Raw genomic sequence first — 26,182 nt, 5'->3', positions numbered from 1 at the left:
TTTCCTTCCTTTTTTTCCTTATTCTATAGCTCGTGCTTAAGATACTGTTTAACCTATTGTTGTTTCTTACTAAATCACTGTTGAGTGTTTAAATGCATATCTAATTACAAGCATAAGAAAAATGTAAGCTCAAAATCAGTATCACATAATTTAGTTTCCAGAGAGTAATTTTAGCAAGGGCTTAAGAGTATGGTTTAGTGATTTGCGAATTTGAAGCTGTTAGTACTTCTTTTTATAAATTTAGCAGTGTAGAAGTGAAAACAAGGGAGATCACTCTGATATTTAGCACACTCTGTGCTTTCGGTCTTCCAAGAAGCTCATAGCATCTCCTAGACCTGCTCTCATTAAATTTCATACTATTCCTCCGAGGCAGGTGATGAGCCATAGCTAAATTATAAATGAAAAGCTGTTAGGTTTATAATGTGGTATTTCATGCATGGAGTCTCATAGGGCAGAGGGGCCTGGACTTTACATGAGCTCATCTCAGATATCATAGGACAGAGTTGCTCCCGATTTCAGTGTTCTCTGTTGTATAATTTCGAGGGTGGGGAAGAGAACAATAACTGCTCATCCTTAACCCAAGGGCACCTACAGGATATAATCACTCATCACGGATATTGCAACTCTATTTGGCAAATGCAAACAAACATGAAGCTTAGTTATCTAAGCATCAGATAAAGGGAAGAACCAGAGTTAGACTAGCTTTGGTTTGCAAACTCTTAGCCCAGACTGGAATACTTAGCAATCGACCCTTGGTGATTCTCAGGTAAAGGAAGGTTTGGAGAGGTATCGCCTCAGTGGGACAGGTCTATGTGTGATCTAGAGGTAAATATGTAATAAGAAAAAATGGTTAATCCTGCCATCATAAAAAATAAGGAAAACATGAAGAGGAGATTTAAGAAAAAAAAAAACAACGAATTCTCTTTTAAGACCTAAAGTTTGGCTAGTTTACTCTTTAGTACTCTACATTTTCTGTAAGGACTTTATTTCTGTCCTATTTAAAATTTACATAAATTAATTTTGTTCTAATCAATAGACATTTGATTTTTTTCTAAAGGAAAATTTAGAGAGTTAAACTTTTGAAAATTGACTTGGTGCAATAAATTTTGAAAACTTGTGTTTGGAATAAAAAATCTGATACTTCACTTTCCTTTATGTTCCGTACCTTCAAATATGCTTTAAGAACCTTAGAAATCATCTAATTTAAATCTTCCCATTTTAAATGAAGAAACTGTGGCACAAACTGTTAAAACATTTTTTTCAAAATGTGAAGAAAACCAAATCTATTTCTATATCATTTTAAATAGTCAATAACCAGCACTGATATTGGTTCCTCTTTTGCTTTGCTAGCATTTAAAAATTGGAATTCCAATGGTGGGGAAATTATTTTGATCCAATGGAGTAAAACTTTTTTTTTTTCTTTATGGAGGTTAATGATAGGCTCTCCTCCAATAGCATGGTTTTGTGAATTAAAGGATTCTGATTTTTTTTTTTTCCCCACATGGGCAGGCACCGGGAATCAAACCCGGTTGCCGGCATGGCAGGGGAGAACTCAGCCTGCTGAGCCACATGGCCCAGGATTCTGATATTTTTAAGGCTTACGATGCTTAATTTTTCATGTGTATGAAAGGAGGGTTAGTATCTCATAAAGGTTTATCAACTCTCAAATTAAAAATATCATTTATGGTAATTAAATGTAAATTATTGAGTACCTATCTGTGTATTAGCTGGAACTATATTTATTGAGCAATTAATATAGGTGGAAGAAGAATTGGGATCAGGATGACACTAGAAATCTGAAAAAATTCATAACTACAATTATTTATCTATATAAAAGAATTTCATAGTTTTCACTCTTCAAGCTGTAGTGCAGACAAAGCTAATGCAGAAATCTTTTCTGTTACAGTTCTTACAGTGCCCAAACTATAAAACACAAAGCTGTTGCTTAAGGAAAAACAAATTGTCATCATACTAATGATATGAATCTTCAATTTTATGATGGCTTTAGAAATATCCTCCAGTCTTACAGTAAACACCGAGATAAATCTCATCAGTTGCTTGTTATGATAATCCTACTTTATACTATGTGTAGAAAATTAGTGCTGAGAATAGGGAAAAAAACTGAGCACAAATATTTCTTATATTGCCAGATAATTAGAATTCCGTAACTAGTTGAATTATTCAATCCTTTACAAATATCAGGGCTTTCAGGGTTATATTTATTATTCCATTACCACAACCATATTATGCCAGGTTGTAAGTGCAAATTGTTCAATAAGGGATACAATATTTCTTTCCGCTTCCTGTTCCACTGTTGTTCCAGTTTGTCCTCAGGGATCTGTGTGATTAATAGTGAAACTGAAGTGCCTGTGAAGGGGGTGAAGAAGAGCGTCAAAAATACCTAGGCAGGGCGGGTCACGGTGGCTCAGCAGGCAAGAACGCTTACCTGCCATGCCAGAGTACCTGGGTTCGATTCCCGGTGCCTGCCCATGTAAAAAAAAATACCTAGGCAGATAGACCTGGAGTTCAAGGCGCAATTGAAAAATTATTATAGTCTTCAAAGCACAGTATGCTAGAGTCAGGTTAAATAAGGATGAATACGGAATATCTCATTGGATTAAAGAAAGACATTGCAGAAAAAACATACAAAGAGCTCTTTGGTGCTATGAGTGGATCTTTATACACATCCAGGGAACCATTTTCTCATATTTACGTTTATAGCAAATATGTACAAAAGCTAGCCAAGAATTAGACGCAAGTGGAGGAGGAGAGACGTCAGTTCAGGGAGGATGATGTAAAGGGAAGGGAACGGAAGGAAAGGAGTTCAGAGATTTGGGTTTGGTGAGTAGCGATAGGGAATACAAACCAGATGGCTTTTTCAGAACATCAGAATGGCTTTTCCTCTGAATGAAAAAGGAATCAATGGAGAATTTTGCTCAGAAGAGGGAGATGATGTGACATATATTTGTTATAGTGTTGGAAACAGACTAAGGAGAAGGTGGTAATAGTGTAAGTAGAGATCAGTTAGGAAGCTAATGTGATGACCCAAGTGAGATATGACAGAGGTTTGAACAAAGTGTTAGGATGGAAGCTGGCAAGAAGTGATTAGTTTTTGAAGGTAGAACTGACGAGAGTTGATATGTCAAAAGACCTGATGTGAGATGTGGGAGAAAAGAGAACAGGATGATACCAAGTTCCATTATCCTATGAATGGAATTCCTTAGAACTGAGATGGAGAAGATTAGTGCAGAAGGAGGGGATGGGAAGAAGGAGACAGGCAGATTAGGTGGACACAAGTGCAAGAGTTCAGTATGGACATGCTCTGTAGAGACATACAAGTGGATGTGTCAAGTAGGCACTTAGGTAGCTTCGTTTTAAGGGGAGATTTCTGAAGTAGTGAATTGTATCTCAAAGTCACTAGCATAAGTTTGATATTTAAAGTTTTGACATTGTATGAGGTCACGAAGTAATGAGTACAGAGAGAGAAGAGGTTCAAGGATGTAGCCCTGGGGTTCACCAACATTAAGAAGTTTGGGAATTGAGGGTAATCAGTAATGGAGAATGAGAAGTAGTAACCAGGAGAGTGGGAAGAAAGGGGAATTGTGGTGACCAGGAGGCCAAATGAAGAAAGTGAAGGAAGGAGTGATCAACTTCACAAGTGCTGGTGAAAGTCCAGTAATATAATTGAGAATTTATCATTCAGTTTCATGAGGGGGTCCTTAGTCCATAGTGACACTGTCCATAGTCATTTCTATAGAAGGATGATGGCCAAAAGGTGCGTGGAACAGAATTTCAAATAATGAAATAAGCTTTTAGATATTTAAAAACAACAATGCTAAATAACCATGTCTTGACAGACCTTTATAAAGTTTTCTGTTTTGAAGGTCTTTAAAAATTAACTGGGTTCTCAGGTGCTGATGACTGCCTACTTGTGTGCTTTACCTGCAGTACTGGCATCCACTGCATCCCTTCTGAAGGTCTTTTATGACTGTAGGATGCAGTAATTTAGCTTCATCAGTTCTTGATTCAGGACTATAACCTTGGACACAGAAAGGAAACATGTGTCCCCTTAGGAACTGATGAATGAATTTTATGTGATAAGTTATGAGAAGAATCACTAGAGTTTATCATCACCTTCCAACATAGCTGAAATTCTTCAAGAATGAAATATCAAAGTGTATTTTTTCACATAAGGGCTTATTACTATGAGACTTTGAGACTTTCCCTGTCTTGAACTAACATATTTATTTTTCAGCAAAAGGAATCAATCAAATTGACTAGCATCATAGTAAAGGAGGAGGGTATATATTTTGTTATTTTAGGCTAGTTAATTTAGTTAAGTTTGCATAGTAGACATTAATGTGAATTATGCATATCACAAACTTCAAAAATTAAGTTAAAATTCTAAATTAATTTAAAAATTGCTTATTCCTCTTAATGGTAGTTCCATGATCCCTAAAATATAGTCAAGTTAGAAAAATATAGTCTTAATTTACTTGGGCCAAATTCCCTTTAAATTGTATACATACTCACTGAGTCTCTGCAAAATGCAACTAGTAACAGTAAATCATTATTTAATTAGAATATATTCACACATGCAATTTTCTTTCCTTTCATATCTTTTTCTTTGAATTTGCTAATTTTAATTTTTAGAATCTTTAAAATCATGGTACATAAAGAAAAGAAGATGTAACATTAATTCTGCTTTAAAATTATTTCTAATGGACCTGGCATTTGTGGACTGCATGAAGCACATTGATACAGAATGTTCTTACTGCGGTCAAAAACAATTCCAATTTTTAAAGAAAGAGCCCACCCAAATCAATCCTTTGGGTTCTGTGTCATAATTCTGCTATCATAATTAATTTTTCGTATTTAAGAAAATACTATGAATGCTGTCAATAATTCTACAAGTCTGCTAAGTAAAATGTGGAAGATTGTAGATGATATACTTTATTGACTGCTCTTTGATCCCTTGTGTCATGTTCTGGATATGAAGGATTTCACTGCCAATGTATTGAGTCCAGTGCTAAGCATAAGATGTGGACATTTCCTGGTATAACCTGTGGCCTTAGTTACATCCAGCATGTTCCCTGGCAGCCGAGTCCATCTTCTGAAGAGTAGGTTATAAGGCATAGTGTAAGTGAGAGGAGTGGAGGAAGGGTGAGACGGGAAAGCAATAGGTCAGAAAAGTCCCATGCCGGAAGCATCAAGATAACAGATTACATTTTAATGAAATGATAGACGCTCTTGTTCTGAAACTCCACTCCCTACCCCTTTTATACCTAATATGGATTTTTTAATTTAGTCCTTTTAGGAGCAGAAAGTAAATGTTAATAAGTTCTTCATACAACTTCTCAGAACACTGTGTTCATAAAAATATTCCATGGGGAATCATAAAATTATAGCTGTGACTGAAGAGCTGAGAAAAATGTTTAAATCTATATAGATTTCTTATTTTTGTCTTTTCTTCTTCATCTTTTCTTTTCCTTTTGGATAAGGCTGTAACAAGTTTAAGTATCAGGCTTAAAATATGGATAAAATTAGTGTTGTAGAATATATTTATTCCTTAACATTTCTTATTAGCTAGGCATAATTACCTCAATGTGAATTGGGCTGTGGAACCCATGATTTTCACAGCAATGATGGATGACAGGATGTTATCTCAAACTGTGAGATGGGAGGTAATTCAGTTTTCGCAGAACATTTATGTAATACTAATTGAATTAATCCTTGAGTTATGTGGCATATCTTGTTTTAAGGTAGTATATGCCTAATGCTTTTATTTATTAGGAAGCTTCTCCATCATGCATTTCATATTTAGTTATCTGTAGTCCTAGACCAATTGGCCACTTGCAAAAGACATGGCCTACAATTTGTTTGTTGGGCATGATAATGCATCATTGCTTCCTTGAATGTGTTGTGAACAACAGCTGTGAAAGTAAAAACAAGCTAAAAATTGCTTTTTCAAGCTAACAAAAACTGTGTACTTTACAAATTATGTTGAAAGTAAGTGTTGCTGTCGTGCTAGCACCCATTGCTAACAATGAATAGGACTTTACTGCATCCTAATAAGATTTGGAGACATGGAGGTGTGGGGTGGGGCTGGAGGCTGATGAAAAATCAAACCTACACAAAGTTGTTCGATAAATGTCTTCATCTGGTGATGAATGCAAACATATTTGGAAAGTTCCTAGAATTTAGAACTCATAGGACTGAACAAATCTTTTTTGAGAAGTGCTACATTTCCTCTCCTGACAAAATAATTATAGCTAATTCTGTATAATTTGCTGAATTCAACCCATCCAGTCTTTACAAATGAAATTATTCAATGAAGAGAAGACTGTTCTGATATTTGCAACTTTAGTTTTTAACTGTCCTTTTGATATATATCTCAAATAGAGATTCAGTTTGTACATACAAGTAGAACAGAAGAAATTAAGTGTTCATATGAAAAGTAAGAGCTTTGTAAAATAAATTTACAGGCTATGGTTTGAATTATCACGGGTCTCATTTTAATTTGAATACAAGCATTACTTTAGGTTTTCATTGAACTGAGAATTTCTTAAACTGTGTTGCAAATATTTTGCAAAATTATATTTTTTTAAGTAAAATGATCTTATAAAGTGAGGCACAGATCTAACTCCATATAGCCAAATGTTTGCAAAGGAATAAGTTAATTAGAATTCAACAGCAACCAAACAATCTCATTTATTAATTGCAATATGAATTTGTTGAATTAAACATTTATAAAGCACTATACTAAGCACCATATAAGGAGAAACAATACATTGTCACTGTCATAGAAGTGCTTATTATTTAATAAAAGAGATGGCCAATTTCACTAGAATACAAGAAGTCTATTGTATGTTTCAAATAAAGACATCAACTAGTGCTTGACGGGAAGTGAGTAAGAGTTGTATCTCTAGGAATAAATAAAATGTTAAGAATTTGAGGGGTAAGAAGGATGACCTTTCAGGTAGCTCATTTAACATTCTTTTAATGCCTACAATGTTGAAGGCACTCCACAATGCATCAAAGGCAAAGAGATAAAAAACACTTTTTACTGAAAAGGCACCTGTGATCTAGTGGTGAAGAAGCTAAACACAAAATCTGTGCAAATTATAAGCTGGAAGTATAAACACAATGGTATGTGGTATAAAGACATGACCCCCTAGGTGCTAGGTGTGTGAAGATGGGTGGGGAGAAGAGTACTGGCGGCTTCCAGGGGGAAGTGATACTTGAGTGAATTCTTAAAAGATGAAAAGGAATTAATCAGGCGGAAAAGTGCATTTGTGTGTATGTGTGTGTGAGAGAGACTGTGGTGAGTGGTGGCCAGTTGGAGAGATTATTCCAAATAGAATTCTTGACATACCACAGTCTAAAGCACAAATAATGGCACATAAAGGTAACTATAAATAATTCTGTTTGCTTAGACAGAATTATGGAGAAGATGGAGAAGATGTAGTCAAACTTCAGGTTGAGGTCCTCATTTCATTTCATGGAGAAGTGATGGCCTCCAGTGTCCACCAACAGATGAATAAATAAATGAAAGTGGTATACCCATACAGTGGAATATTATTCAGCCCTTAAATGGAATGAAGTGCTGATTTTGTTACAATGTGGATGAACTCTAAAGACCTCATGTTGAGTGCAATAAGCCAGACCCGAAAAACAAATGTGTGATTTCTTTTATATGAAATACTTAGAAGAAGCAAATTCATAGAGAAAGAAAACAGAATAGTGGTTAGCAGAGCAGGGGGCAGGGAACAGTGGAGAGTTACTACTTTATAGGCTCAAGTTTTTTTCTGGGACGATGAAAATGTTCTGGAAATAGATAGTGGTGTTGGTTACACAATATTATCCATATACTTAATGTCTCAGAATTTTTCAATTATAAATGGTTAAGTGATTTTTAAGTTATGCATGTTTTACCACAAGAAAAAGGTGAGTTTTTTAAAAAAGAAGTAATGGGAAACTATTCAATAAGCAGTCTGAATAAGCGAAATGGCATAATAATATTTTTGTTACAAGAATATCGCTCTACTAGTGATTTTAAGGGAGAGGTCAAGAAGTGGGGAATTATTCAAGTCAGGGAGAAAAGTAATAATGCTGCTAAGAAATAAAGATCAGTTAAAGGTAAGAAAACTTCAGTGAGGTTGGAGAACTTGTATGATTGGAGTAAGGGAATCTGAGGCTAGGAACAATCCAAGGCTGTGGGAGAGAAATTTGAGTTTGAGTTTCAAGAAAAAGAGTAATTTCAGATGATGACAAGAATCAAGGTTTGAAAATGGCCCAAGGTTTTTTGAAAAATCATAGAAATTAAGGTAAAGGAGCCAATTCATTTTGCTTAGAGGCTAATTTATTAATTCAATATGCAACATGAAGCAGTTTGAGGTACAGAGTTCCATTAAAAATGAACCTGTCTATTCCTCTCCTAAAATATATTCCCTTCTAACCCTGATGATTAGCAGTTCTTTAGAAATTTCCTGTTTATTATTTTTTGTTGGTAGTGTTCCAAAATTTTTAGAAACTATTAAGAAAACAGATGTGGGTGGTATGAAATACAAGTCAAGCAAAGAAATAAAGAATAAGAAAAAGAGATCAAGAGGTACAGAAGGTAGATAGATGAGGCCCTGACATAATCTAATGAAGGTCACCAAAGACAGGAGAAATAATTCAGAAGAGATGAAACTGAAAGATAGCTGAGCATTTTCCAGAATCAGAAAAATATACCAATCCTCATATTCAGGAGGTACACCAAATCCCAACAAAATAAATAAAAAGAAATATGAGATATGATAATAAACTGTAGAGCACCAAAGAGAAAATTCCTTTTAAAAGGAGAGTAAAAAAGATAGATAACATATAATGGGACTATTATCAGACTCTCAGGTATTATCTGAGAGCATCAAGTGACCAAGAAAAATAACTATATTCTTAAAAGCATATATGTATCTATATAGATATTTAATATACCTATGGATAAGCTAATTAAGATACCCATTTTAGTGGTTAAGATTTCCTTATGTTACTGTAAAAGCATTTACATATTCATATTTTCCTAAAATCAAGAAAATATTTAGTAACATAGGTCATTACTATAGCAATGCAGATATTTGTAAGAACTTTCTACTTGATATTTTGAGAACATTCACAGTTTTGACAACTGATCAAATGGTATCTCAGTTAGTGTTTCATACATAGAATATGTAGAACTTTGCTAGATGAATATGTAGATTTTTTTCCTTGTTGCCTTAATTTTAAATTGGTTTATGAAACCAATTTATTTGTAAAGCCGCAAACACACGCTTTACAATGATTATATGGATACCTTATTTAAATATACCTATGGTTAAGCTAACGAAGCTATCCATTGTTGGTGGTTCTAAGTTTATGGTTTGTTTTCTTAAATAAAATTATAAAATTAAAAAAAATAACATATGTATCCAGACTTTATTTCAAAAAGGAGGGTAAGATGAAGAGACAATTCAGTCCAACAAAAACTGAGAGAGTTTACCACCAACAATCCACACTAAAGGAAATTCTAAAAGCTCTTATTCATGCAGGTCCAAGGTGCCAAAAGAAATGCCAAGCAAGGGAATTCGTGAATAAGTTGGCAAGTCTCAATGAAGTTATGCATGGCAGTGATGTTTCAGATATTGTCATGTGATGAGGTTTAAGCATATCATTTGGAAATATCTATAGCCATCTTTAAGTGAAATCAGAAGTGAGTAATTGGCTCTTGTTTAAGGGCCAAATCTCCAGAGTATTAAGTAGAAGTCCTTAGTCAGCAATGTGGAGGCAACAGCCCCACCAAGACTAGTAAACACGGTGTGCCCACAGCATTGAAAGCATAGCCAATAAAATGCCACCATCTCTCCACAACTCACATTGCAAATTTCTTTTCTCTTTAGGCTTAGTGATCCATTCCTTCACCCACCAAACAAATGCACACACAAATATGCATGCATGTCCACACACACACATACACCACCCTTGACAAGAATGAGCAAATGAAATGTTGATTGAAACTTGCCTTTCACTAAGACATGCTCAAGCCCTAATCTCTTGCCCTGTGGGTATGGGCTCTTTTGTGAATAGAGTGTTCAAAGATCCTAGTTACATGAGGCCAAAGAGAATCAGGGTGAGCCTAAAATCCGTATGACTGGGGAAACTTGGACACAGTTGGTTACTTAGGAGAAGCCAGCAGTAAAAGTAAGAGGAAGAGATGGGTATCGCCATGTGGAGGAGCTACCAGTGTACTTTAGACTCTGAGAGACAGCAGGGTCAGGCATATCTTGATTTTGAACTTCCAGCCTTCAAAACTAAAACAATAAATTCCTTTGTGCTTAAGTCAACCCTTTGTGTGGTATTTATCATAGCAGCACTGGTAAATTAATACCAAAACCTTCTAAAGAGCTGCTGTTTGTCAAGAGTTACTGGGGTATATTTTTCAGAGGAAAGCAAAGGATCAGTTTGGGAAAATATTTGAATGCTTATAGAATTTCATGATGCATATTTACACAAAAGACTCAGATACATGTTTCTGGGGCTCAGAAGAGAGATTGACACCAAAACTGTAAATTTATAAAAACATCATTCCTAAATAATGATACAGAAATGCATAACAAAAATAGCATGACACATCAATGGAGAGAGATTATAATTAACCAACTAAAAATCAACACTTTTTATTAATTGAGAGGCTATATAAGATTGAGTTGCTGGCAACTATTTATCAGGCATTATGCTAAGTTCACCTGTAATAAAATAATCAAAATCATGCCTTAAAGTTTAGTAATAAAAAATAGGCATGTGTTTTGATATTTATAAAGACATAATATAACAATGTGACAATCGAATTCAGCTTAGACTTTTCTATTTCTTCTTTCCTCCTCCTCCTTCTCCTACCCTGTCTGCTTCTTCTTACCCTTCTTTTTTCAATCTTTAGAATTATGAAGAGGTGTATTCATGGGATAAAAGTCAAAGAAAAGTGCCACCTTATTTTAAGCTACCTAAATATTTTAGTAAAATTTCATTCTATTTGCTGTAACTGGAAAATTGCTTTTGAGTCCACACTCCAAACTTAAGTCTGCTGCTTGCATAATTTATAAACAATATTTTAATTGATGTATATATGAGGGAATCTGCCAGAGTCTATGAAGGGCACAATTAGGACCAAAACATGTTACTTTCTTTTGCAGAGTTCATGCTTCAGTCAAACAGAAAAAATGGAAATTGATTTTTCTTCAGTTGAAAACATACTATTTACATAGGGTGAACGGGTGGTTCAGAGGTAGAATGCTCGCCTTCTATGCAGGAGACCTGGATTTGTTTCCAGGACCAGATGCTACCCCTCCCCACAAAAATGAAAGAAAAACCATACACAAAAGTGGGAATTTTGTAAGGGAAAAATGTTTTTTAACAGTCAATTGAGATGGTTTTGTTATTATCTATTCAACAAAATACACAGTAAACTGTCAATAAAAGAATCCATCTGAAGAGCTGCTATTTGAGAAAAGAGAAAAGCTATAGAAAATTCAGGAGATTTGGTAATTAATATTCCTTATGTTTATAATAGATAAAGCACGACATATTTCACTAAATCTGAATATTAGTATTAGTGCCATGTGCACAAAATATCTCAGAAGCTTTTCAGCTTCTCATTTGCGTATTTTGGCACCACACAAACATGTCCATTTAGTGCCCCCCAGCTCGATCATGTGCTCTAACTCATAAGGGGTTTGCCAAGCACAGAGAAATAAATAACACCTATGCCTCAGGGATGAGCCGATTTTAAAGGAAGCATTGCAATAACTCCAGGCATTATGGCTGATAGATATGTAAACATCGGGTGTTGTGTGTGTGTGTGTGTCTGTGTGCATGTGCACAAGCACTGCTATTGAATTTGCGATCTAATGCTACATGTTCAGTTCCATTTTTTAAACTTTGAATTCAGGAAGAATAACAATAGTGCCTTCTGGATTGCAAATGAAAGAAGAAATTTTTAAGAATCTTGCTGATGTTTTTTCTTTTTCCTTACTGTATAGAAATATAAATATAAATTTAAGTATGGCTGAGAGAGAGACTTTCTCTCCTTCATTTGGGATCCCAAAGTACCTCCTACAAATCGCTGTGTGGCCCCATGAAACTGCCAACATACGATTTCCATTCCCTTTAACACTTTGAAATATGTGTATCCAGACTGCAGATAGAGACACAGGGTGCTCATCAAGTGTGTCCTACAGAAACCTCTGGTAGATGGAATTACCTTTGCTAGCTGCTGCCTCCCCATGAGACCACCCTCCCAGGCTGCTCCAGAGACGTGGTTCAGCCAGGCGGGTCAACCTGAGGGAAAGCATAGCCTCCCGTCTGCTCAGCTGCCCTGCACCAGCAGAGTGGAGGTGAATTTACAGTGCTTAAAATGGGATTTCATTTTCACTTATTTGAATATTACATTTGTGTCATTTACCGTTTCCCTCTTTACATTGTGTGTAAAGTTGTTTAGTTGTTTAACTGCATAAGTAATAACAAAGAACTATAAATGCTGCGGTAGTGCAAGCACTGCCATTGTGGAATGTCTCTTTTGGTCCATGCTGAAGGATGTGTGTGTGTGTTTCTCCTTAACTTGATATCATGTGGAAAGATTTTAAGTTGCCTAGTGCAAGCAATGATTACATTAGAAAATCTGAAAAGAAAGAAATTTAGGGTGTTTAATTTCTTTCAGTTAAATTATACTTGCTAAATACCTATATAGACTTTTAAGTCTTTGTAGAAGAATCCGTATTTATTAATTATATAGAACAAGCTATCTTCATAGACTATTACTTATCATCATCATCATTGTTTATATATAGCAATACTCATTACTTTCAAATATATTTACAAATTCCGGGATCTATCTGTCTCCAAATATTATATTTCTAGGAGAGTCTCTCTCAAGTTTGTGGTAAAAATCAAAAGGAAAAAAAAAAGCTATATTTATTGGCTATGTAAATATATGCATTCATTTTGCAATTTAAATAAATTTAGCTAGTGTAATCTAAGAGATGCTATGCAAATGTAATACCATTTTAGAACAACATTGGTCCTCTGAGTAGATATTCTAATTGAACTGTATATCTAAGTGAGCTTTATTTATTTAAAACACTCATGTAACATCACCTGGATTTTTCAAACTACTATGTTTCATAAAAAATAAGGATTGAAATTACGGCATTCTGGTGGAGAAGTTCAGTAAAATAAGTGAAACAAGAACATATTGCCTTTAATGCTTCAGAACTGTTTAATAATACTGCTGTACAGTCAGTAGATAATATTTGAATTACACTCAACACCTTATTTTTAATTTTTATATTGACAAAATTAGTCTTAACCAAGAAAAATGTCTCTAATTTTCACCAGTTTCTTTGTTCTTATCTCCATTTCTTTTTTACCTCCTTCTTGCTCCTAAAGGAAGCTTGCCTTTTGACAGACTTGAGGTTAGAGATTGCCTTTCAATAATTTGACTGTTATATCTTCTGTTGTGTAAATATATTCAGAAAAGAATATTGCATTTAGTTTTCATAATAACCTCTACCTTTCCTTGTACTCTCTGATTCATACACAAATCAGACCCCTACACAAATATTCACAATAAATAACAGAATAAATGAACATCCACCTTATGCCAAGAGTGCTTTGAAATATATACAAAATGTCCCTTAACTTAAAAAAAAGTTTTTATTTCATTCAGCAGTCTGGTAATGAAAATTAGGGAGACAGAGTTTACCAGAATTATGGTCTTGACCTAAAAAGAGCACTTATTTTTTTCTTATCCATCATAGTCAGGGGCATAGAAATATATTATGTGCTTCACATTAGCTTAAAAAAATAAATTTAGAAATGAAACAGCACATTTCTTTAAAAATGATGACAAATTATCCTGATTTTTTAAACTTCTTGTAATTCGTTTGATTGATTGGCTGGTAAAAATTGTCAGATTGAATGAGACTGTTAGATGAGAAGATGTTGATGATGAAAACAAGGTGTGAAATGTACATTTGCTCCTTAAATAGATACAAATTGTTTTATAAAAATCTATTTTTTCAAATGATTGACTGCTTTTTATCATTATTGATGATAAATGAAAATTATTCTCTGATGCCATTAATTTTTGAGGAAAGAGGTTTGTGTGAGTGATATTCAAAGATATGCACCATATTTGTTTCTAAACATAATACAACATAACCATTAACAATATAGAAAAGTCATGGGACAAGTATCTCTACATGTGAAGAAAAAAATGTGAAAGGAGTTTCCACCAACAATGAGGAGAATTGAGATTAGGGATTTCCTGGCAGGAATGAAAAGCCTTTTTAAATCAATGGGTAAATTTTTTATTGGTTTCTCTATAAAATGGAAGGTTAATAAGCTTGGATGCTATCTTTTAATATTCCTATTCAACTATTTGGTAGTTTTCACTTAAATTTATCTAACTCTTTTTTTATTTATTTTTTAACAGTAATAACAATTCTTAAAATGCAGATGGGAACACAAAACCATAAATATGGCTTTGATCATTCTTTACCCATTTTTTATCCTAATTTTTGAGTTTTTATAACCAAAAAGACATAATTCAGTGATTCTACTGAATAATTTCGTTGGGGCCCACAGTAGTGGGGAACTTTATTTTTGAAGTCAGAAATGCTTGTAAAAACAAGCTAAAAACAATGTGTGGAGAGCACTTTACCATATTTTCTGCTACTGTCAAGCACATTGTTTACAGTTATCTTTTCCATAAGGTTCACAGAGCCATAAATGACTTTTATAGTGAATTTTATTTCCTGGCAAATAAATGGAATGTCATATTTATTCCCAACCTGGAATCTGTAGAGATTGAAGAGTCCTTTGGTCCTCATCATTTTTCTCTGTAAAAGATGCAACGCAGTGGAAACCCACCAAGCTGTGGATAAAATTCATGATACAACAATCAGAAGTATCAAATGGTACAGTGATTCTAATGACTAGTGTTTTCCAAATTGTGAAAGAGGGATAAACTGTAACCCGGTTCCAAGGAGAAAGTCCTACCAGCAATGGGAGGATAATTTATCAGAAACAAGACAGGAAAAAAAATGAAAGTTGACTAATGCTCACTTTTGGAATGTTCTAAGAGATATGGCTTGAAAGTTGTAACCCCAAGGCAGGAGTAAGAATGTTGTTGGATAGGAAAAGAAGAATTCCAGTGTTCCTGGAGGTCAGACACAAAGTTATCGAGAATTCAGAGTGAGAACTGAGAGGAATGCAAGCCCCTTCTCAACCAACAGGTCATGTTTCTTAAGAATGATGCTGAGCATTTGTATTATTTCAAGCAGAGGAGTGACATGATTAGATTTGTGGTTTTAATGAAGATTATTATGTTCTTATTTTGGAGAACTCAATGGGAGATAGTTGGGTAAACAATAAGGATGAACAGATAGAATGCTAATGCAGTAGTAAAAATGAGACAATAGAAGAAAACAAGAGAAATAAATGATTTCAAGTTAGAAGTGATCAACTCAATGATGGAATGGATGTGAGAATAAGGAAGAGGTGGGTGACAAGGCTGACCTCTAGGATTTTGATTTCTACAAGTTAGCTGGTACAAGTGCCTTTCAGTGAAATAGACATCAGCCAGATGAGATCCATTTTGTTGAGTGGAGACCATAAATACAAACAACTTTTTGGACATATTTGGTTTAAGGTTCATGCAAAGCATCCATTAGGGATGCCAATTTTAAGGCTAGATATTTAGGTCTGGAGCTCAGAATATATTATGAGGCTACAAATATGACTTTTTCAGTTATAAACATCTAAATGTTAAACCCATAGGTGAGGATAAGGTTTTAAAAAGAAGGAATGCAGTTTATGTATAAATGAAGGTCATGGACTGATTCTTAAACTGTAATGTGGAAGAGTCAAGTAAAATCAGATGAGAGCAGCAAAAAAAAAAAAAAAAAAAAAAAAGCCTTAAAAAAAGATGGACAGACTTGAGGGGAAAAATCCAGAAGAGTGTAGTGTATGATGGAAATAAAAAAGAGAAAGTACTTCAAGAAGGAAGGAAACAATAGTGCCAATACAAATATGAGGTTAAATAAGAGAAAGACAAAAGTTCCCCTTAGATTTAGCAATGTGGAGGAGATTGAAATCCATTTTTTTTTTTAATGAAATGGTAAGGCAGTGGAAACTAGAATAAACATTAAGGAGTAACTGGGAAGCTGGAAATGGGAACAGTTGAGTTCAGAAAAATCTCATAGAAATTTGGAGAGAAAAGTTGGAAAACAATTAATAAAAACTCTTGATTGAGTAATCTGTGGTGCATTAAATTTTTCTTACAGTAGCACTAATCACCTTTCTGAAATGGCATCTTCATTTCCTGTTTTCCCAATATTCAGTAAATTCAATGAAAAAAGTGACTGGTTACATCTTGGTACCAGAAGTGGGGTACTGCTATAACAAATACCTAAAACTGTGGAAGTGGCATTAAATTGGGTAATGGGTAAAGACTTAAAGAATTTTGAGACATTTGGTAGAAAAATTCTAGACTGTTTTGAACAGATTGTCTGTAGAAATATGAGTACTAACAACACCCATAAAAGACTCAGAAGCAAGTGAGAAGCATGATAGCAAAAGCATACATTGTTTTAAAGAGTACCAAAATCATTATGAATGGACTGTTGGTAGAAATATGGATGTTAATTAAAGGTACTGTTTTCCTGACTGTTGGAGCAAACACAATGCAGTAAGTTGTTGTAAACCACAAATATATATTGGCTTATGGTTTTGAGGCTAGGAGAAGACAAAAATCAGATGTCATCAATGTGATACTTTTTCCCAGAAGACAGTGGCATTCTGGGGCTGGCTGCTTGCAATCTATGGTCCTTAGTTGTTCTGTCACATGAAAATATACATGGCAGACTCTCCTAGCTTCTCAAATCCATTAACTTCCAGCTTTTGGCTGCTCCCATGTGGTTTTTACAGTGTCTGATTTTCACTCTGCTTATGAAGGATTCCAGAAATCCAGATTAAAGCCCAGCCTGTTACCCTTGGGCCACACCTTAACTGAAGTTGCAGAGTTCTTAATTACAATGGATCCACACCCATAGGAATGGATTAATTCTAAGAGCATGTTTTTGTGGGGTATGTAGTTCCAAGCCACCACAGCTGGTGAGGCTTCAGAAGAAAACGAGGGTTATAGAATTGGAAGTTGGAGCAAAGGGGATTTTTTTATAGAGGCAGAAAACTTAGCAGAATTGTGACCTGTAGTTAGGTGGAAAGCAGAACTTGCAAAAGATAAATTTGTACATTTAGCTGAAGCAAAGTGTTAAAAATGCAACCTGGTTTCATCTTGCTGCTTATGGTAAAATATGAGAGGAAAGAGAAATTGGTGGAAGAACTGCTAAACAAAAAGGAATCAGAATTTGATGATTTGGGAAATTCTCAGGCTATTGAGATTTCAAAAGATGCTAAAATTAAGATATTTACTGTCAAGAAACTTTCCTCTAGAGAGAGAGCAGAGGGCATGGCTAGACAACCTTTTGGTAGAGGGTATGGTCAAACATAAGACTGAGGAGACTAAAAAGGTGACTCATAGTTCCCTTCAGCAATCTTAGGAAGCTAACAATTTAGATGGAATTATATATTGGGGGCCACCTCTTGTCTAATGAAGTGAATCCACTGATGTATATGGGAAACCCAAAAGGTTGTTGAGAATTTTATGCCAACAGAAACACTGCCAGCTTGGAATGGGAGTTCATAGAGGATACAAATTCAGAGAAACCTATTTGGCACCCAAAATTCTATAGGCTGGAAAGAGACTGATAAATATATTCAGCTGTAAACACATGCTACATTTCATGAAAAAGGAAAGCTGACACAGAAGGTGGAATCTTGAGACCAAAGGGTAGAGCTTCAAGTCACAGATGATTATTCACAGGCCTTGAAAGCAAATACAGTTTTCTCAGCTTGAGTTCAAAATTGCTTAGGACAAATGATTCTCACTTTATTTTCTACCTTTTAAAACTGTAATGTCTATAACTATAACCCTGTACTTTGCCATCCACTGTATTTTGGGACCAGATGACTTGTTCCGATTTCAAAGGTCACAAGGGGAGAAGTTTTCCCAGGATGGATTATACTCAGTATCTCACTCATATCTAACTTAGATCATTCAGATGATGAAATCTAGGGTTTTTGAGCTGATGAGATTTCAGTGATTTTTGGAGTTTTGAGCTGACGCATTAAAGCATGGAGATTTCGGAGAACATTGCAATGAGGCTGATATATTTTACATGTGGGATAAACATGATTTGGGGATGGTCAAGGATAGACTTTTGCAGGCAAACTAATGCCCCCCCCCCCAAGATATCAATATCCTATCCCAAAACCTTCGAAAATGTTATGTGTCATGAAATTGGCAAGTGCAGTTCAATTAAGGTTCCTGAGATTGGGAGATTATCCTGAATTATCAATGCTGGCCCAATCTAATCACATGTTTCCTTAACAGCAGATCTTTCCTGGCTGTGATCAGGAGACATGACTGGTGGAGTAGTGGGAGGGAGATGCATTGTTCCAGGCTTTGAAAACGGAGGGATGCGGACATGAGCTGAATAATGCAGGAAACCCTTAGAAGCTGGTAAAGGCAAGGAAACATATTTTCACCTAGAGCCTCCAGATGAGAATGTAGCCCTACGAACAATTTAATTTTACTCAGTGAGACCTGTATTGAAAGTTGTCTTCTTAGTTTTTAGTACACTTCCTAACACATCCACTCTATTACATAAATATATATTAATAATGAAACTCTGGTCACTTACCCATCTGATAATCCATCCTTAATCTACATTAAGAGGCTTTTGCTTCTTAAATATTGATTCAGAGTTCATCCTTTAGCATTTAATTTCCTGAATAGCACTAAAATTTATCATGTCCAAAAGGGAAATCAATGTCTTTCTCCCCAAATTTGACTTTTTTCCTATATTCTACTTCTTAGAAGTCAATTTAGACACCTGTTTCCCTCCTTATATGGGACTTTATTTTCATATCTATTTAACCGATAATGAAATATGCATTATGCTGTATTTTAGAATCTCACATTACTGTATAGACTTTTAAAGAAAGCTAAATTATGTTAGTTTGAAACAATATTATGTTTAGATATCTTCAATTTAAGGAACACATCTAGTTCTCTAATAAGTATATTTATCTATTTTTAAAATTTTAATCACATGCTACACTTTAAAACAAGCTTTATAATAAAGGCCAGTGCAAATGTAAGATTGAATGACAAATGTACAGAGTAAGTACATGTGACTTAGGATCACAGAAATTTAAATGAGAAAAGTGATATTAGTCATTAGGTTATCCATTCACCCATTACAAAAAGGAGCAGACTGTGGCCCAAAAGGATAAATGAATTGGTGAAAGTCATAGGCTCAAAGTCTTTTATTTTCTTTTTACTGCAAGAATCAGAATTTGAAGTCACTTCTCTGTCATAACACAGAGCTTTTTTCAGCAAACTGTAATAGAACTATGTAAAGAGCTGGTCATATCTATGACTATAAAGATTGTTCTAAATCGCATGTTATGCCTTTTTCCTGTTTATGATCACACATTTCATTAAAACGGAAAGCTTTCAGGTTTAAAATTAGCTTTGGTATACTCACCAAGGGTAACTTCTATAGCCCTGGTTGAACATCTGAACATTAAGATGACGAGGTGCCCCCATTTTTTTTTAATATCCTTCGTTCTATCCTAAAGTCTTGTTAAACTAGACCTGAATACTTGAAATTCAGCAATTTTCAAATGGATGTTATTGAAGACACTGTGTTGTGAAACTGTTCATTAGGAGCCTCATGAAACAAGCTAATGCTTCAGCTATGTTCAGAGACAGTTGGAAGTGCTGATAGATGAAGGTGTGGGTGGGAAATGTGTTTCATCTCCTAAAAAAAGAGATAAGCAAGCTGAAAATGTCTACTCCATCTCAAAGGTAATTAATATGCTGTTCCATTAGGAACAGGCTTGCTTTCAAATCTCTGTTGTTGGTAGTTGTATCCGTGGAATTTTTCCTTATGGTGTATAACTGCATGTATAATCTCAATCCTTTCATATGTATGTACATTTTATTTATTTCAGGAAATTCACCACCCCTACTCCCATGAGAGAAGTAATTGAACTGAGTGACTCGGCATTTTGACATTTTATTGTTAGAGCCATGAAATGTTTTTAAAGCATACCTGAAATGACCCATTCGCATGGCTTCTTCATATTATTCCTTGCAAATAATACACAATGTAGAAGACAATGGACTGGGATACTTTGTGACCCTGGAAAAGTCCTTTACCCTCTCTGCATATATAAAAATAGGAACAAGAATTCATTTGCCTTTTATCTTATACACTGTTTATGATCAAATGCGACATGATCTCTAAGTCTTCACATAGGCATAGATTGCTCATGTGGCAATATCTGCCAATACGCATTTGACTTTGTTGGAGACCCTACATTACAGCTCAGAGGTGGCTCAACATCACTGCACTCTCCAACCCGGCCAATTTTAGTTTGACAAATAAGTTGTTGATCCTTTGAGGTGTGGAGAATTTGCTGATTTCATTGAAGACAAAATGACCTTTCTTCCATGCATCATCGATGTTCTTGAAGGAAAGTGACCTACCTTTGCACACACTATTGCCATGGGGAGCATTCGTGTCTGCTTCATCTTATCGGATAAATCAAGTAAACATTGAAGTAAATCAAGTGAAAAATGTCAGTGTAGGAAATACCACAAATGGCGTAAAATCCTGCAATTCCAGACTTGATCGGAAACTTTAAGGCACTCATTTCAAGAAGGAAGATTTGAGCACAGCAAATTTAATGCCATTGCAATTCAGAATCCATTATCAAGTATGTTGTCCCAGCTATAGTTCTTTCACCTTTTAAATCCCATGATTTATGGGAAAAGTCGTTTACAAATATCAGCAACGGTCTCCATGGGATTATATTTCTAGAAGATAAGGTAACTTTTAGGATCTAGGACTGACCTTGACTTTATTATTGTACTTAAGGCCATTTCTTTAGTCTAGTCTCCCAGACTCTGCACACCACAAAATATAGGGTTTCCTAAAAAAGAAAGTCTGTTATATAAAAAGTGAAGCCTAAGTACTGTCTTAGCTACATTATAACTTCCCTTAGAGCTACCATGTTCATGGCCATGAGAATTACTTTTTTTTAATTTTCTAGCATATACTATTTTTTCCTGTGACTGAACAGATTATTACTTATTTGCATGTAAAGAGGACAAATAAACATGCAGATATACATTTTTCAGTAAATATACCTCATGGAAAAGGTGCTTTATATGAAATAACAATTAACTTTGTTTCATCCAGTATTTAGTAATAATGCTTGACAAAGGAAATATATGGTTTAACCATTTTAACCAAAACAAAAATATAACTTGGGTAATAATAGCACAACCAGTACACTTGAAAAACGTAATTGTGTACATTTTTGTATGGAGCCCCACAACCAAAGAGGATTCTTTAAGAGCATTTTAGGTATAAATAGACTACAGAGCTATATTGTCATGTTTCTTGGCATTTTAATCTCCAAGTGTATAATTCAAGCTATCAGATCTCTATATGAGGATTTGAATCTCTAGGCATATAGTAAAAATAGAAAGTTACCAATAAATGGGATGAAAATGAAAATTTAAAGACCAATGAATAGTGCCAGGGTACTATATCATTTTTTTATCATTTTATAAGAGTGCTATTCAATTTTATCATTAATAGCTTGATATACATATGATATAGAAAATACATTGCCATATTTTTGTCAACATCAGATAAAATTTAGAGTGATTTTTTTTTTCATGGGCGGGTATGGGGAATCGAACCTGGGTCTCCAGCACGTCAGGCAAGAACTCTGCCTACTGAGCCAGTGTGGCCTGCCCTAGAGTGAATTTTTAATTTACTGTTTATAACAAAATTAGTTCCTGGTTAGATGAGTTTTAAAATAATACATATTCCTGAATTTTAAGTATGTGATAAAGCTTGTTGACTGAAAATCCGAAGAATATTATAGTTACTTCCATTGTTGCATTGCTTAACAGTCACTGTGCATTCATAATATAAATATCCCTAAATTATTCTAAATTAATTCTTTTCTATATTTTTTCTCTCTAACTTACTTTTTCTGACAAATTAAACTCAGAGACAGCATTTTGTTGCTTGGATTGTGCAAACAACACTGGTGGTGGCATCCGATTTTTTTTTTTTTTTTTTTTAGCATGGGCAGGCACCGGGAATCGAACCCGGGTCCTCGGGCATGGCAGGCAAGCACTCTTACCTGCTGAGCCACCGTGGCCCGCCCGGCATCTGATTTTAGAGCCCACATTCATTCTATACCAAAAGGTAGTTTATTTTAAACAGCAAAACACTTGTGCTTTTAAGTCTTTTGTAGTAATGTGTAATTTTCCAATTCTGCTTTCATAGAAGCAAGCTGTATGTCCATTAGTAGAGGAATGTTTAATAAGCTAGAGTATTTTACATTATAAAATACTATGTAATAATTTAAATAGGATAAATTAGAATTGTGTGTATCAACATGAGGAAACTCTCTTTAAATTAAGTAGAATGTGTTGTCAAAACACATATGATCAAAACAGAAAAAAAATCAAATAGTATTGGAGAGCACACAATAAAAAGATATGTCTTTCTCTCACCCCAGGAGATGTTCTTTCTTTCATACTTTTCCAGATAGCATTCAAATTTTGTATATCTCCTTTGCATCTCATTTTGTTCCCTTTTGTTTTTTTGTCTCCCTGTAACAATATATTTTGCTGATTGTTCATATATCACAAATAATACTAACTCAATTTGTACAGTGATTCACTGAATACATTTAACATAATTTATTTAACCAGTCCCTGTTGATAGATATTTAGGATATTTCCTATCTTTTTAGTTTATAAAGTCATAATAAGCATTCTAGTAAGTGTGTCTTTGTGCACATGTTTGAATACATCTATAGAATATATTGATAGAAATAAAATGGCTTGGTCAGCAGTGAAGACATTTAAAATTTTAAATACCTATTGCCAAAACTTTAAAGAGAGATTATGTAACTTTATATTGTTGTTTTTAGAAGAGAAAAAACCACCACATGGATTTCTTTTACACTGTGGCCATTGAGATTCAAACTAATCATAAACACCATGAACTTTACTCTCAAGGGGTTAGTTTTACTGGCAAAGATAGCTGTCAATGTAAAAAGTTTATATTATACCTATGTCATATTTAAATAAAGCTAAATATAGCAGTTTTATCAAATTGATTGATATGTAATACTACTTATTTTATATTAGAAATCAAATGCATTATTATAAGATTGCATTAATAGAGGAATAATTTTGGTAAGAAAATAAATGTTTTACTCAGTAATTAATTACTAAGAAATAATAAAGATCGTCTTTTTTGAACCCATTATTTGGCATTTTATCTGTGGAGAATATAGAATATGTTGAAAAACAAAAGAAAAGAAGGGATAAAACAATCTCTTCAAACAAATTCATTTCAACAGAATAGTTCTCAGTGGTGGGAAAAACTAAAATGTGGCTTATCCCACATCACTAGGAAATTCACCAAATATAATTTTTAAAAATGTAAAGGTTCTAACATGTCTATAAATGTTATACCTTTTTCTCCCCTAAGTTATGGCAGCTATTCAAGAAGTACTTGTGAGAGGGAAGCACATAAGGATGTCAATGTTTCCTATCGAAAATAAAATTACTTTCCTAGTTGTGGCATACTTTGCAGTTGACCAATATTCCTATGAGTACAAGTAGAAACGTCATAACCTTTTGATTCTTTGTACACATTCATAAGTATATGAGAGCTGCTGCAGTAGATGAGATAAAAGGGCCGCATCCAGAAATGAAGGAAAGAAGATTGAAAGCCAAACTTTCTGCATCATGTTTTTTTCCCCTTGAGGCATTTGCTAATGGCTAATGGCAGGGCAAGATACCTAGAACCCAGGCTGAGAGAAGCTGCTACCCAGCAGAGGAAGTCACAGACCTCAGGCAACCTTTATGAGCCTGGAAGACAAAATTTGGATTAGAATTTTGCCATGGCATCTAGGAACAAGGAGCCAAAATCTCAGAGAAAACAAAGGCACGAAGAAGTGAGCCTGTACTGGGTACCAGTGTCCTCCTTGAGTTATTTGCTGATTAAGCTGCTCACAAACAAGATGAGAGAAAGAAGACAGACATGCTAGAAAACAGAATACATGATTCCATTTCTATAAACTTCAAAAACTGGCAAAGTTAAACTCATGGTGTTAGAATATGAGGATAGTGGGAAACTTTTCTGGAATGGTGCTGGGATAATGACTGATCTAAGGTATATTGACTTTCATTTGTGTATGTTAAACTTCAATTAAAAAAGGTTTTACTTTAAAAATGAAAAAATAAAAAAACGTTTTAAGACAATATTTCAGAATTCCCTCCCCAACCAAATGTCCTCAGACTACAAGTACTTTATATTATATTTTAGTAAAAGCATACATACACTCTAGATATTTTAAACTTGTTTTCCTCTCCTCTGATCTTGCAGTCAGCCAGCTGTTCTTGAAGCATCTGGGTGGGAGGGGAGGAGGACTGTGCTTAGTTGGAAGAAACAGAAGCTTTAAAGTTAATTAGACTTGGGTTCAAATTTGACTCTGACATTTATTTATTAGCTGTGTAACAGGAAGCATGCTTTTAAACCTCAGTTTCTCTGCATATAAACAGAGAGAAAGAACAACTAGAGGGTCTAATATGAAAATCAGAAATAATAGAAGCACAGTTCCAAGCATATAGTAGTTCCTCATGTATTAGCAGAAGCCTTTACACAGCTATGTACCTCTCTTATTAAAAATTCATATTCTGAAATTCAGCGGCAGGAGGAATTTAAATCTCCTGACTATAAATCTCTCTCTTTATAAAGTTAAAATATAACTATATAATTGTTAGGGCGGTGCGATGGTGGTTCAGTGGAAGAATTCTAGCCTGCCGTGCCAGAGACACGGGTTTGATTCCTGGTGCCTGCCCAGGCACCTCCCCTCCCCCCCCTAAATAAATATATATGTATATGAAAAACTGTCAGACAGACCATGCATCGCATCTGCGTTGACCTGTCTAAGATGGCATCTCTCTGGGGGCATGCTACAAAGGAAGCAGAATTATCAGAAGGTTGCTTAGGTAACAGGGAATGCAACAAAAGGATTTAGTTATAAGAAACAAATGTTTCTTTAGTGTCACCAAGGCATGGTGCTACTTTCTCTGTGATTCAAAATCCTCCATATACAAAATTGAAAATGTGTGTTTTTCTTATGATAAAAGTAATATATTAATTTTTTAAAGTTGAAATAAAGGAAATTTTAGAGAAGAACATAAAAATTGCCCATTTTATTACTTTCCCTCTTTATTGCCTTCTTTTCTCCCAAGTAACCATATGTATAATTGTGTCCGTTTCTTTCTAATATCTCCCCATATATGAAAACTGCACTATATTTACATTTTTATACCATGAGCTTTCCTTATGTCACTAAAAATTAGGGGAAATATTTACATATTCTTTGAAAATATAATTATGAGTAAGTATCATGTTCCATATCTGTTTGCTAACCCTTCTTTCTGAGTGACACTTTCTTTTTTAGTTTTGTTAATACTTTAATTCTATAAATTATTTTGCCTAACGTGATTCACTTGGCCACTCCCTCCCTTCCCATTATATTTAATGGAACTATATTCTTGACTAACTGAGCACTGGCCCATTAAGCATCCTCACAGAAATTGAAACAAAGCACCTCCTCCTCCAGGCAGACTAAGTCCCATGCCAGGGCTTACGGCTTGGATTGATTAATGCAGACCCTAGAGCCTTTTTAACTGGGTGCACTTTGAAGAGAAGGAACCACAAAACCTAATGACATAATCCTGCTCTTGAGCCTCCAGTATGCTGTGATGTGTGCCATCTGCTAATCTATGCTATGAGATAGGCTCTCTGCTGCTTTGTGCTATGATTCTCAAACATGTGCTAATTATCACAAGGTAACAACTCCAACACAAGGCTCAGCATAAGCTCCTTTTTCTGAAGCACCACTAATTTAAGAGAGGGACACAATA

The 26,182-nt window shown here is 34.7% G+C and overlaps 1 protein-coding gene and 1 long non-coding RNA gene across 5 annotated transcripts in view; one reads left to right on the top strand and one right to left on the bottom strand.

Annotated features, from left to right (window-relative positions):
* The window catches only part of NALF1 (NALCN channel auxiliary factor 1), a 636,618-nt gene that overhangs the window by 172,493 nt on the left and 437,943 nt on the right, over positions 1 to 26,182 (top strand). The gene's annotated exons all lie outside the window — the stretch shown is intronic.
* LOC143679547 (uncharacterized) lies at positions 727 to 25,234 on the bottom strand. 2 transcript variants are annotated; one of them, XR_013173830.1, is made up of 3 exons: positions 25,170 to 25,234; positions 24,588 to 24,655; positions 727 to 819 (listed from the first exon to the last, which is right to left on the bottom strand). It is a non-coding gene; the product is annotated as an uncharacterized LOC143679547 (long non-coding RNA). The 2 variants fall into 2 exon arrangements; XR_013173829.1 differs by lacking the exon at positions 727 to 819 and adding an exon at positions 14,789 to 14,947.

This window comes from Tamandua tetradactyla, chromosome 4 (genome assembly GCF_023851605.1).
Source record: "Tamandua tetradactyla isolate mTamTet1 chromosome 4, mTamTet1.pri, whole genome shotgun sequence".
In the NCBI taxonomy this organism is placed as follows: Eukaryota; Metazoa; Chordata; class Mammalia; order Pilosa; family Myrmecophagidae; genus Tamandua; species Tamandua tetradactyla.
The sequence above is the reverse complement of the archived record's forward strand: the minus strand, read 5'-3'. Positions and strand labels throughout refer to the sequence as shown.